We start from the raw sequence: 14,538 nt of genomic DNA, 5'->3' as shown, positions 1-14,538 counted from the left end.
GCCTCCAAGGCTATTGGCTTCCTCAGTAACAATTCTATACACTAGTATTCAGTTCCCAGGTCCGAATTCGATGACCAACTCTTCATTATTCTTGCCATGACTCTGACATGGAGGCTCAGGTTCCATCAATATCACATTCTTTTCGCAGCCCAGGTTGCAGGCTGTTTTTAACAATTTAATCAGGGGACATACTGGGTTTCCCTTAACATGAATAACTGCCACATTTTGCTGCCCTCACATCTTTCTCGCAGTTTCTGCGGTGCTGCATCTCATCTAGCAACTATTTGTTCAATTACTCCCCCTCTTCATCCTCATTCCTCATCTCGCACTTCTTCAGCCTCTGATTGGCAGTCTCCCACTGCCCCTCCGCTTCATATCAACCAAAACCCCATACATCAACCCTCTTGTAAACTCACCAATTTTCTGAGGGTGCCGACAAATGAAGCTGCGGCATCCTGTACCAGGACAGGATGATATGCAATAATTTCAACGATCTTGGCAGTTCAGTCTCCAGCCAAAAACCGCTGCATGCCTGCTAATTTGTGATGGCGTCTATGCAAGGATACTCTGACTCCACGATCCTACTTCCAATTTAAATTTACTAAAACTATATCTTTACTCTAAATCAAAGTGAATGCTCTCATTCCTGCCCTTAAACATCATCCTGATAGAGAGTTTAACTTTCTCGTTGATGGACTCATTCATGGTTTTCATTCGGGCATAGATATTCCAAATTCCACTTATCACTGTCTTTATTTTCTGTTTGCTCCTTCAGATCCTGACACAGTTGACTCATTTCTAGCCAAAGAAGTCAAAGAAGGGTTCGATAAGATCATTAAAATAATTCGCTTAGCAGGCCAAGGTGCTGGGCTCTGTAAAGCAGACATCTTCAAAGTCCTCCTCATTCACCCAGATTCTGTCGCTCATAGACATGTTTTGGAAAAAAGCTTTTACTTCACAGCTTTCCTCCCTTTCCTTCGTCATGTAGCCCCGAAAGGTCAATCAAATCACTTTGCTCTCTTTTTAATTTTACCCACTGATAGATGTTTCAAATAACAGCTGCTTACATTTCTTGACTATGTGAACCATGCAATTTGTATCATTCCTCAGAGAAATCTTACATTTCTAATATTCCACCAAAAAGCAGCCAACCAGTTTTTCCTCTACAATGACTTTCTCATTCATCTCAAACACTTTCAACTCTACACAAATGCAGCTCCCTCTATAGACTTGGTGGCTATTACAGAGGTAAATGGTGAAGCCAAAATGGCCCCAAGAGTTCATTTCTCTTGCACTTTTCGAGCTTTCCCCATCATTATTGCAGCAAAAACTTTGGGGACATGAATGTCATAAGAAGTCTACTCTCATTTACTCATACTCACTTTGGTCTCAGTCTCGCATCAGTTCCTGCTTCAAGCAGCTCACATTCCAGTAACTCAGAGCATCACTGACGTTCTGTCACTTTCTTTAAAAATTCTGACTCTTTGCTCCAGATTCAGAAACTCATCCAACCAACTCCAGCTCCGCCATCTTCTTCAATAATATCCATCCTATTCCCCTGTTATTTTATCTCCTCAAGCACGATGCCTCATTCGTTTATGCTTTCAGATATCATCATTCACAGTCATAGCATTCAGATATTTTCCTTCAGACAAGTCAACTGATCAGTTTCCCTTCTCATCCATTTTATCTCTTCCATCCTAACTCCATCCTCAACCCTTATGAGCCAGTCTTTATTTTCAGACCAGAATTTCAGTAAATGTCTCATCTGAAGGTCCACACCACATCTCAGAATCCTGAAATTCAGTCACTTGAGTCTGGATCTCCAGGCATCTCAGTCTAGACCAGGGGTGCCCAAAGTCAGTCCTCGAGGGCTGGCATCCTGCACATTTTAGTTCTCTCCCTGGTAGTACCAACAACCCTGTCAGCGTGTCAATGTTCTTCTTAGGCCTTCTAACGAGCCATCATTTGATCCAGGTGCATTAAACCAGGGAAACAACTAAAACATGCAGGATGCCGACCCTCGAGGACCGACTTTGGGCACCACTGGTCTAGACTTTTTAAGATCAGGCATCTCTCTCTAACTTTATTCCACCCATTGTCTTTTGTATAGGAGCCACCTCTTCAGCATCCAGTCAGATCATTGCTCATGCCTTCATCTCTGATGAGACGATTCAAGTTTAAGTTGCTGGTTATCCCCAGCATATGATTCATGCATCCTCAATAATCTCAGTGATTCATAACAAGTTTGTTCTCTCATCTGTTCTATTTAAATCAGACTCTTTTGGGGGTTCTATGAAGGCTCGGGAAAATAAGAAGATCCATTTCTCAAAGACCAAACCCCCACTTAGAGTCTTCACCTCCCAGGTCCTCCATCATTCTCCCCAGATAACCAAATCAAGATCATTCATCCCTTCAACCTCATCTCTCCATCTCCTCATCGCTTCATCAATAAATCTTCAAACATATATCTTTGTGGCGTGGTCCTTGCTAGTGAAATTTGTGATGGATTTGGCCAAGCTAGCGAACACTCAGACTGTATGTTGTGGGACAGAGATACAAGTTGGATGTGAGTCTTGCTGACACTTGTAGCCCAGCTGAGGACTCCTTAACTCACTAGCAGGATGGAATCGATCTTGGAGAAGTTGCTAGTTTCGGTTCAGTGGAATGGCCAAACTAATTTGTATAATTGGGATGAAATATTTTTTTATTTTTTTTAATACAAATTAGTTTGGCCATTGGGATGAAATATGGGCTGCACAGTGGCGCAGTTGGTAGCACTGTTGCCTTGCAGCAAGAAGGTCCTGGGTTCGATTCCCGGCCAGGGTCTTTCTGCATGGAGTTTGCATGCATGAGTGGGTTCTCTCCGGCTTCCTCCCACAGTCCAAAAACATGACTGTCAGGTTAATTGGTCTCTCTAAATTCTCCCTAGAGGTGAGTGTGTGTGTGTGCATGGTTGTTTGTCCTGTATGTCTCTGTGTTGCCCTGTGACAGACTGGCGACCTGTCCAGGTGACCCCTCTAGCCCGGAATGTAGCTGGAGATGGACACCAGCAACCCTCCCGATTCCATTAGGGACAAAGGGTGAACAGAAAATGGATTGCACAGAAAATGGATGGGATGAAATATAAAAGATATACCGGTTAAAGACTCTAGGACAGACAGAAATTTTAAGTCTGCGATCTAAAGAAAATCTGGCTCCCTGTGGCCTTCTGGCTATCTCGAATCTCCTGGAGTTTATGTAGACAAACGGCTCCTTCCTGTCTCCTCACCCTCCTGAAGTAACCTTGGAATCTTATGGCTGAACTCTCAAGGACTGGCTCTTGATATTTCCACCTTTATCAGAGACTTTATTTGGGAGAACAGGCTGTGAGAGACATTGGATAATCTGCAAGCACATCATAGTTACAGACAAACACAGACTCCTGACCTCAATGCCTTTGCCAGCAGGTCTTTATTTCTGTCTTGTTATATGTGCCATATCCTATCCAATGTTGTCTTTTCATCCTACTTATGAGTTTATTATTTAGAAAGTGTGGAGTATTCACTTTTAACCCAGGAAATGAATTAGAACAAACTTGAAATCCAGAAACTTAAGTTTATTAGCCACTCTTTAGCTTATTTTTTAGAAACTTTAGAGAACTGACTATCTAGACCAATATTATTCTAAGATAAATTTTTGCCTCGGATTCAGGAAGATCAGTGTGATTTTCGTCCTGGTCGTGGAACACTGGACCAGCTCTACACCCTCGGCAGGGTCCTGGAGGGTGCATGGGAGTTCGCCCAACCAATCTACATGTGTTTTGTGGACTTGGAGAAGGCGTTCGATCGTGTCCCTCGGGGAGCCCTGTGGGGGGTTCTCCGGGAGTATGGGGTACCGGGCCCTTTGATACGGGCTGTCAGGTCCCTGTATGACCGGTGTCAGAGTCTGGTCCGCATTGCCGGCAGTAAGTCGGGCTCATTTCCGGTGAGAGTTGGACTCCGCCAGGGCTGCCCTTTGTCACGATTCTGTTCATTACTTTAATGAACACAATTTCCAGGCACAGCCAAGGTGTTGAGGGGATCCGATTTGGTGGCCTTAGGATCTCATCTCTGCTTTTTGCAGACAATGTGGTCCTTTTGGCTTCATCAGATCATGATCTGCAGCTCTCGCTGGAGCGGTTCGCAGCCAAGTGTGAAGCGGCCGGGATGAGGATCAGTGCCTCCAAATCCGAGGCCATGGTCTTGAGCCGGAAAAGGGTAGAGTGCCTTCTCCGGGTCAGGGGGGGTGTCCTGCCCCAATTTGAGGAGTTCAAGTATCTCGGGATCTTGTTCACGAATGGGGGAAGAAGGGAGAGGGAGATCGACAGGCGGATTGGCGCAGCGTCTGCCGTCAAGCGGGCGCTGTACCGGTCCGTCATGGTGAAGAGAGCTTTGGGTCATGACCGAAAGAACGAGATCGCAGATACAAGCGGCGGAAATGGGTTTTCTCTGTAGGGTGGCTGGGCTCTTCCTTAGAGATAGGGTGAGAAGCTCAGTCATCCGGGAGGGACTCAGAGTAGAGCCGCTGCTCCTTCACATCGAGAGGAGCAAGTTGAGGTGGCTCGGGCATCTGGTCAGGATGCCTCCTGGACGCCTCCCTGGTGAGGTGTTCCGGGCACGTCCCACCGGGAGGAGGCCCCGGGGAAGACCCAGGACACGCTGGAGAGACTATGTCTCTCGGCTGGCCTGGGAACGCCTCGGGATTCCCCCGGAAGAGCTGGAAGAAGTGGCCGGGGAGAGGGAAGTCTGGGCCTTCCTTCTGAAGCTGCTACCCCCGCAACCCGACTCCGGATAAGTGGAAGAAGATGGATGGATGGATAAATTTTTGGATTATTATGCAGACTCCAATTATTGAAACCCTAAAAATGAATTAGAATGAACTTAGAATAGAAAAATTCTTCCAGAACAAGAATACTTAGATTTTATTATTACTTCGAAACTTTGGAGTACTCATTACTTTTATAAACTTAGAGCACACTTAGAAAGTCCAGAGAATACTTACACTTATTTAGCAACCCAGAACAGGGATTTATGGAAGCCCGTTTCCACCACCCTGTAAAAAAATTATCTCAAAATAATGAGATAGTATCTGAAAATTAGAATTATTTTATATATAACGACACTTTAATGTAAAGTTTCCACTTTTAATGGACTTTCGATGCAACTTTTAGAGCAACTTTGCATTAAGTGTCATTATTTACCAAATGACACTTCATGACATCAGTCATAGACATTAGAAGATTATATAGACACAATTCTGTTAAAATTTAATCGATGGAGTGATTGATGAGTGATTAATGACCGTAACTAATTGTTTTTAATTTCCGGTCACATGATCACCCCGCCCCCTCATCCGGTGACAGGATGCCCCTCCCCCCCTAATAAACATTCCTTTGACATCTGTAAATACCATCAATGCAATACATTGTTTTGGTAAACCCCTTCTCGCCTCTATGAGTTTAAATTAGCCAATAGAAACAGAGACAGGGGGTTCGGCCTTTAGTGTTTCTGCTACAAGTAATCTCGAGAAAAATCAAGCACTCTGCTTGTAACAGTTGTTTAAGAACTTTACAATGAATGGAGCTAAACGAGTTTATCCTGCTGTTGAGAATAATGGACCTACCTCCTCTCCATCATCTGATAAGGATTCAGAGTTACCTAGCCCGAAGACATTCGCTAAGATGATGGCGTCAACTCTGCTAATGAATAAGCACTTGCTTGCTGAAGAAGAAGAACCTGCTGAACCTGCTGAACCTGTTGTATATGAGATCCCAATAGCAGTAAAACCGGATTTGGGCCCAGTGATGGATAAACCTGCAAGCTCACCTTCATTGTCTGATGCATTTGCCTCAAAAACTGCAGATAAAAGAGAAATATTGACAAGCGGAACTTCTCTTCTATGCGAGACCCCGATGTCCATCTATGACAACTCAAGGCTTGGAACGGATGCCCCCAAGAAATCGACATTTTATTTGTGTCATGTGCAGAGCCCAGTACTTGGAAACATGGTCTTTAAAACCTCATGGTCTTTGGGGGTCATGGGGTTATGTTTTCCATTATGAGACCGGAGAGCTTTACCTGTACCAGCTGGACAAGGATGAGGAGCTTGCACCAATAACGAATACATGCAGCCTCACCTATAATGACTGGACAGTGCTAAGGCTCGCAATTCCTCGTGCCAATGAAGATATGGAATTGGCCTTAGAGCAAAATACAAGAGAAGATGAGTCCGAACCTTGATCTGCAAAGAAAACCAAAAGACAGTGTTTCCTGACTGATACTGAAATTGGAAGGGGAGACATTCTCTTCAGTGCAGTATGGGAATCGAAAACTACAGAATCCGGCCTTGCTCCTTACGGGCAAGCAGACGGAAGACCTGTTTGTGTTGGAGGCTTTTTGTTTGTGTGGAGTGTGGTGTATTCAGAACCATGCTGGCTCTCCCATGTGATGCCTGGTCTGAGAAAATGGCGAAAGTCGGGGATCGGATTTACCTTATATATTGGGAGGGTTGCAGGTACTTCTGACACCAAACCTTTAGAATGGAAGAAGCAAGGAGATATGGACTATGGGGACCATACTGGGGCGAACCCAGTTATTCGACTGAGACTGTCTTCACTCCTCCGTCTCCTGGAAGCTACAACATGGGCCCATATCACCTCCTTCTCCTCTTTTGTACTCTTCCTCATCAGCATAATCTCCTGCACTATCTCCTACAAATGTTCTGATACCGAGTACCATACCTGAAGAGGGTATCCCTCCAGCAGCAGAGCACTCTGGAGAGCCTGCTACCGGCTACTCCCAACCTCCACCTTCTCCAATGCAACAAGAAGATGAAATTGATGGATGGATACTGAGTACGCTGATTGCTACTGTAAAAACAGCCTTGCTGCATCTATTCAATTTAATTTGTGTCAGATATGTCAAGGAAAACTGCTACGGCCGCAAAACAGATCACCCAAGCCAGCGGCAGCATGAGTGCCTGGAAATACCGGAGGAAGATTTTACCAGCTCAACTTTCATTGCATCACATGGCGACTCCTGACTCCACAATTCATACCAGCTGTCCAGAAGCTCCTGAAGCAGCGCCACATACAGGTTGAGGATACAGAAGTGAAGATGGTCGCAAAGCTTCCAAGCTCCATCTGCGCGGCGCTGGGACTCGGGACCACGTGGACAGCCTGCGCCATGTGGGAACTCCGGGCCACGGAGAAGCTCGGTGCCGCGTCCACAATCTTCACAGCGCCTGCAACCCGGATCGCGACGATCGTCACAGCGACGCCGGAGACAGCGGGCACGCAACCAATCTGCACAGCGTCTGCAATCCCGAGCGGGGGAGCTCACGCTTCCCAACCGGGGGGGAGTGGGCCAGGCGCAGTCCACAGATGACGGGGGCCGGTCGGACGATCCGGACTTTGCTAAAAAGGTCCGGATTGTCCACCGGATCATCAAAGTGACCCACCATCTGCATAACTTTGCCGGGGACGCTACAGAGGACTTCCCGCCGTCCCTAAGGCGCCTTATGGATCACTTGGTGGGGGTCATAGTGCCCGCTTTCCCCACAGAAGAAACAAAGGAGAGGATAGACATCACCATTCAGATTCTCAGGCAGCACTACAACTCCTGTTTAGACAGGAACCTGAACCTCTTATTAGAGACCGGTCCAGGAGATTGGGAGGCCACTTTTACTGCGTCTACCAGGTGGGCTCGGCGCAACCTGGGACGCCGCCTGCAGGATGCTACGGTGCGCCAAGCTCACGCCTGTCTAGAGGAGCGACTGCCTCAACCTGAGCTGGTGGCTGGTCCCTCACCACGACGGAACCACAGGTCGAAACCGCGGGAGAAAATCAGGCTACCTTTCCGGCACTGAACGTAGCCCGCCCGGGTTCCGACATGGACGTTCGGGGAAAGACCTTTCAGTCGATTGGGACCATGATTGATCCGGTCCCATCCGACTGGTCTTCGACTCGGGCCGGGTAGGAGGCAGAAGTTGCAGTCCCTAGCAGGCCTCCAGCGGGACATACCACTGGCTCTCCCAGGAAGCGGAGAGAGAAACGCCGCCACCTGCAGAAAACGGTTGTTTCGGACGGCAATAGCCAGGATATGTTTGACCCTGTTCCTTCAGACTTTGAGGATCTCACCTCGGAGGAAGAGGGGGACGTCCGCCCCTCCACCACACTGAGACCCGCCATGGAACAGCTGGTTGAAGTGGAGGACCCGGCTGCAACCCCAACCGTTCGGGCCATCCGGCCTCCATTTACCTCCTCGCCACTATTGGATCTCTCCAGCCAGGAGCTGGAACAACTTTTCCCACAGGGGGTGGAGCTAACCCCTGGGCAACGTCCCGGGAAGACTCCCTCTCCTCCTGCGATGGCTGCTTCTCCTGCTGCTTCTCCTCCTGTGGCAACTGCTGCGGTTGGGGTCGCAACGGCCGCAGCATCCGCCTCTCCGGACCTAGCTGCAAGACGGGCGATCCTGAAGAGGACAGAGCCGAGCACGCCGGAAGGCCATGGGATGTGCCGCCGTCCCACGAGACATATCTCCACACCCAACAAGATCAGTGAGTGGAGCCTAACGATCACCCACAAATGGGTGATTATGGGAGACTCGAATGTGGCCCGGATCCCCACGTTCGACTCGCCGGATCTGCAGATCGACGCCTTTCCGGGAGCCAAGTGGCGTCATGCCAAAGCGCTCCTGAAAGGGGCGACCGTCCGTAGCCCCGTGGAACAGCTGATCTTATCCTTCCGGATAAACAATAGGTGCCAACGGGCGAAGGCCACGCAGATCGTGGAGCTTAAGGCAGCCCTCCAGGTCGCCGCCGCAAAGTTCCCGCAGACGCAGATCCTGGTGCCGGAGGTGAACTTCGGCCCGCTCCTGAGCCACAGGGAGCAGGCAATGGTGAGGCACCTCAATTCTTTTATTAGGTTGTGCCCAGGCTGCCTCCCCGCCCTCCCTGAGGGTTTCGCAATGGAGCGAGACGGGATCCATTGGACCCCGGCGACAGCTGCTGCCATCCTGACACATTGGCACTCGGTGCCAAAAAACTAGGCACCCCCAAGAGCCAGACTTCGTCGAGAGGGGGTGAGACTGTTTTGAATTTGTCCACCAGGTTCGACTGCTCCGAGGCCCAGCTGCGCCTCCTGGATCGTGGTCTGACCTTTGTGCCCTCGACGACAAACAGGTGGGCGGGGCTCAAAAGCAGGTATGACCTCCAGCAATATCACCGCAGGGTCAAGCTGGCCCTGTTTTTTGAAGCTAAGCCCAGCAGAAAGCCTCAGCCCTTCACTAACAGGTCTCTCTGGTCTCCTCCCATGCTTGAATTGCCTCCTGAAACCGAAATTCTGATTAGGAACGACCTGAAATATTTCCAACAACATTTCAAACCTGATCGATTGGAGCCCAATTTGACAGAGGCTGAGTTTGCAGCACTACAGGAACTAATTGAAAATGATCAAATTGTAATTAAACCTGTGGACAAAGGGAGTGCAATTGTCATCCTGGACAAGCAACAATATTTGTAGGAATGTTACAGACAATTATCTGACCCAAATTATTATTTGAAGCTGAATTAGCCCATCTACCCGGACACCCTTCCAATCGTGGCTAAAATACTCAATCGATTGCATAAAATCAAATTCATTTCGGCAAGACAAAAGACTTGCCTATTAGGTCCATTGGAACCCCGGCCCAGATTGTTTTATATTTTGCCGAAAATACACAGAGAACCAGTTAAATGGAGTGTACCATACGAAATCCCCCCGGGTAGACCCATTGTCTCAGATTGCAGCAGTGAGACGTATGGGACGGCTGAATTTATTGATTTTCATCTAAACCCCCTATCTAAATTGCATCAAAGCTACATCAAGGACACATATCATTTTATTGACATTGTAAAGAACATTCAAATTTCTGAACATTCCTTGCTCTTTACTATCGACGTGGACAGCTTATACACAAATATTGTCACTTCAGAGGGTTTAAATGCTGTCCGGAATGTCTTTCGTAAGAATCCCGATGGAGGGAGACCAGACCGGGAAATCGTTCAACTTTTGGAGCTCAATTTGCTCAGGAACGATTTCCAGTTCAATGGTGAGTGGTTCTTGCAGGTGAAAGGAACTGCCATGGGGAAGAGGTTCGCACTGGCCTACGCGAACATCTTCATGGCCGAGTGGGAGGAGTCCGCCCTGAATACCTGCGATAAGAAACCGCTGCATTATTACAGGTATTTGGATGACATCTGGGGTGTTTGGATCTATTCAGAGGAGGAGTTTAACCACTTCCTACACACCCTAAACACACAATGCTTCGATTAAATTAAAGTCATCCACCAGCTTTAACACAGTGGATTTCTTGGATACCACAACCTTTAAAGGTCCAGATTTCAGCAACACCGGCCGATTGGACATCAAAGTTTATTTCAAACTGACTGATACACACGCCTTGTTGTTTAAATTGAGTTTCCATTCGAAGCACACGTTTGCTGGATTGATTAAATCACAGTTGATTCGGTTTCACAGAATTTGTACACAAAAATCTGATGTTTATGAAGCAGTGAGGGTGCTGTTCTCGGCTTTGTCCAGCAGAGGATACCAGAGGTCCTTCTTAAGGAGGTGTTTGAGGTCTTTTTCTGAATCCAAGCAGCCAGACGACACCGTGAAACTTCCTTTCATCAGCACCTACTCACCTGCTAATGTCAATTTGGCCAGAGGTTTACGACAAAATTTTATAGGGTTCCAAACCGTTAGTGGAAGGCTGACTGACAGGAGAGTCTGCTTTCCGACGAAACAGGAACCTGAAGGACCATCTCGATCATGCTAAACTCAGATCACAGACTGAGCCGAGAGCATCGCTTCTCGGCCTTTTGGCTAAGACAGCGGTCCCCTCCTTTGGGTGGTGATAGCGGTAGTCTTTGTGACTTGGCTGTTACCACTGATTTAGAGGTTCAGTAAATTTTGTCCCTGGTTGAGATATTGACCACTATCCATCCATCCATCTTCTTCCGCTTATCCGAGGTCGGGTCGCGGGGGTAGCAGCTTCAGAAGGGAGGCCCAGACTTCCCTCTCCCCGGCCACTTCTTCCAGCTCTTCCGGGGGAATCCCGAGGCGTTCCCAGGCCAGCCGAGAGACATAGTCTCTCCAGCGTGTCCTGGGTCTTCCCCGGGGCCTCCTCCCGGTGGGACGTGCCCGGAACACCTCACCAGGGAGGCGTCCAGGAGGCATCCTGACCAGATGCCCAAGCCACCTCAACTGGCTCCTCTCGATGTGAAGGAGCAGCGGCTCTACTCTGAGTCCCTCCCGGATGACTGAGCTTCTCACCCTATCTCTAAGGGAGAGCCCAGCCACCCTACGGAGAAAGCCCATTTCGGCCGCTTGTATCCGCGATCTCGTTCTTTCGGTCATGACCCAAAGCTCATGACCATAGATGAGGGTGGGAACGTAGATCGACCGGTAAATCGAGAGCTTCGCTTTTTGGCTCAGCTCTCTCTTCACCACGACGGACCGGTACAGCGCCCGCTTGACAGCAGACGCTGCGCCAATCCGCCTGTCGATCTCCCGCTCCCTTCTTCCCCCATTCGTGAACAAGATCCCGAGATACTTAAACTCCTCCACTTGGGACAGGACACCCCCCCTGACCCGGAGAAGGCACTCTACCTTTTTCCGGCTCAAGACCATGGCCTCGGATTTGGAGGCACTGATCCCCATCCCGGCCGCTTCACACTCGGCTGCGAACCGCTCCAGCGAGAGCTGCAGATCACGATCTGATGAAGCCAAAAGGACCACATCGTCTGCGAAAAGCAGAGATGAGATCCTAAGGCCACCAAATCGGATCCCCTCAACACCTTGGCTGCGCCTAGAAATTCTGTCCATAAAAGTGATGAACAGAATCGGTGACAAAGGGCAGCCCTGGCGGAGTCCAACTCTCACCGGAAACGAGCCCGACTTACTGCCGGCAATGCGGACCAGACTCTGACACCGGTCATACAGGGACCTGACAGCCCGTATCAAAGGGCCCGGTACCCCATACTCCCGGAGAACCCCCCACAGGGCTCCCCGAGGGACACGGTCGAACGCCTTCTCCAAGTCCACAAAACACATGTAGACTGGTTGGGCGAACTCCCATGCACCCTCCAGGACCCTGCTGAGGGTGTAGAGCTGGTCCAGTGTTCCACGACCAGGACGAAAACCACACTGCTCTTCCTGAATCCGAGGTTCGACTATCCGACGGACCCTCCTCTCCAGGACCCCTGAATAGACCTTGCCAGGGAGGCTTAAGAGTGTGACCCCTCTATAATTGGAGCACACCCTCCGGTCCCCCTTTTTGAACAGGGGGACCACCACCCCAGTCTGCCAATCCAGGGGAACTGCCCCCGATGTCCATGCGATATTGCAGAGTCGCGTCAACCAACACAACCCTACAACATCCAGAGCCTTAAGGAACTCCGGGCGGATCTCATCCACCCCCGGGGCCTTGCCACCGAGGAGCTTTTTAACCACCTCGGCGACCTCGCCCCCAGAGATTGGAGAGCCCAACCCAGAGTCCCCAGGCTCCGCTTCCTCAGTGGAAGGCATGTTGGTGGGATTGAGGAGGTCTTCGAAGTATTCTGCCCACCGACCCACAACGTCCCGAGTAGAGGTCAGCAGCACACCATCCCCACTATAAACAGTGTTTGTGCTGCACCGCTTCCCCCCCCTGAGACGCCGGATGGTGGACCAGAATCGCCTCGAAGCCGTGCGGAAGTCTTTCTCCATGGCCTCTCCAAACTCCTCCCACGCCCGAGTTTTTGCCCCAGCAACCGCCCGAGCCGCATGCCGCTTCGCCCGCCGGTACCCATCAGCTGCTTCCGGAGCCCCACAGGCCAAAAAGGCCCGATAGGACTCCTTCTTCAGCCTGACGGCATCCCTCACCGAAGGTGTCCACCAACGGGTTCGAGGGTTGCCGCCGCGACAGGCACCGACAACCTTGCGGCCACAGCTCCAATCGGCCGCCTCGACAATGGAGGCACGGAACACAGTCCACTCAGACTCCATGTCCCCCACCTCCCCCGGGACGTGTTCGAAGTTTTGCCGGAGATGGGAGTTAAAGCTCCGTCTCACAGGGGATTCCGCCAGACGTTCCCAGCAGACCCTCACAACACGTTTGGGCCTGCCAGGATATTGACCACTAAGTAGTGGAAAATATCTTTTACCTTTTATTTGTATTTATTGGTGTTTCTTAACTATTTATTGGTTTTAGTAAAGGTTTTAAACCTTTAACTGGTGGTGCCTCCACCATGGCGGCTAGCCATGCCGGCATGCGGAGGCACCACAGTGTTCGATTTTTATTTAAGGAAAAAGACGAAGAAAATAGAGTAACGAGATTGGACTTTTCCAGGAAGCTGATTCAACAGGTGCTGAAGTTTCGGCCAGATGACCTGAATTGTATCCTTACCCTGCCTTTCAATAAGGGATATGATGTAAGTTTTTGCTCTGCCGCACTTCTTAAGGATTTTTGGACACGGTTTGAAAATGCTAAGACCCAGTTTTCAGCATTTGACGTCGAGAAACTGACTGACAACTCCCTGAAAACGGTGATTGTCAGAATGTTCAATGAGACTGTCAGTGCTGAAGACATCTGTATGTGGCTGGGTAGATACTGCACTGTGAGAGGCCAGGCTATGAAGGTGCGGGATGTGGACGGCATCTGGAACTGTGCTTGGCGGGTCCCCATTAAACAATGGGAAGACCCCCAAGGCTTCCAGGGCCTGAAGCATCTCCCCTCAATGATAGTCCTGGGGGAGAACAGACAATGTTGTATAATAACGAAGTAAAAATACTTCACTACTTTACTTAAGTATATTTTGGAGTACTTCATACTTTCCTGGAGTATGAAAATTTTTGATGACTTTCACTTTTACTTCACTATATTTCCGAACTTAATTGCGTACTTTTACTCCGATACATTTTCAATGTGTGGTTTAGTTACTCGTTACAAAAAAGCGAGAGAGAGAAACAAAGTGTTTTGATCCCACCTACTGATTAGCAAGTAGCAAGCAGGCTACCGAACAAAGTCGGTAGCCTGCTTGCCTGGGCTTGTTCATCACCTCCAATAGGATACACCTTCTTCTTCTTCTTTTCTATTATGGCGGATCACAAGCGACTTTAAGGTGCATACCGCCACCTACTGTACATGAGTGTGTAGCAGCATTACTTCATATCTATTAAATTCTATTTTTTAATTTTGTATTCTTAAGATAAATAAACAATGCTTTCCTTAATTTGTGAATATCTGTTATGTTTCCTTCATTTCCTAATATACCTTTAAGATTCCATTCATGCCCTATATTTCTAACTATTCTCTTTAATTCTTCCCTTTCGAGTTCATTTGACTTACAGTTCATCAATATGTGTTCTACATTTTCTTTCTCTCCACATCTCTCACATTTATCATTATTTTTCCTCCCTATTGTATAAAGCATGTCATTTAAGTAGGTATGACCTACTCTTAATCTACTAATTATTATTTCTTCTCTTCTGTTTCT

Source organism: Xiphophorus couchianus, chromosome 6 (assembly GCF_001444195.1).
Source record: "Xiphophorus couchianus chromosome 6, X_couchianus-1.0, whole genome shotgun sequence".
Classification (NCBI taxonomy): domain Eukaryota; kingdom Metazoa; phylum Chordata; class Actinopteri; order Cyprinodontiformes; family Poeciliidae; genus Xiphophorus; species Xiphophorus couchianus.
This window is presented reverse-complemented; position numbering follows the sequence as displayed.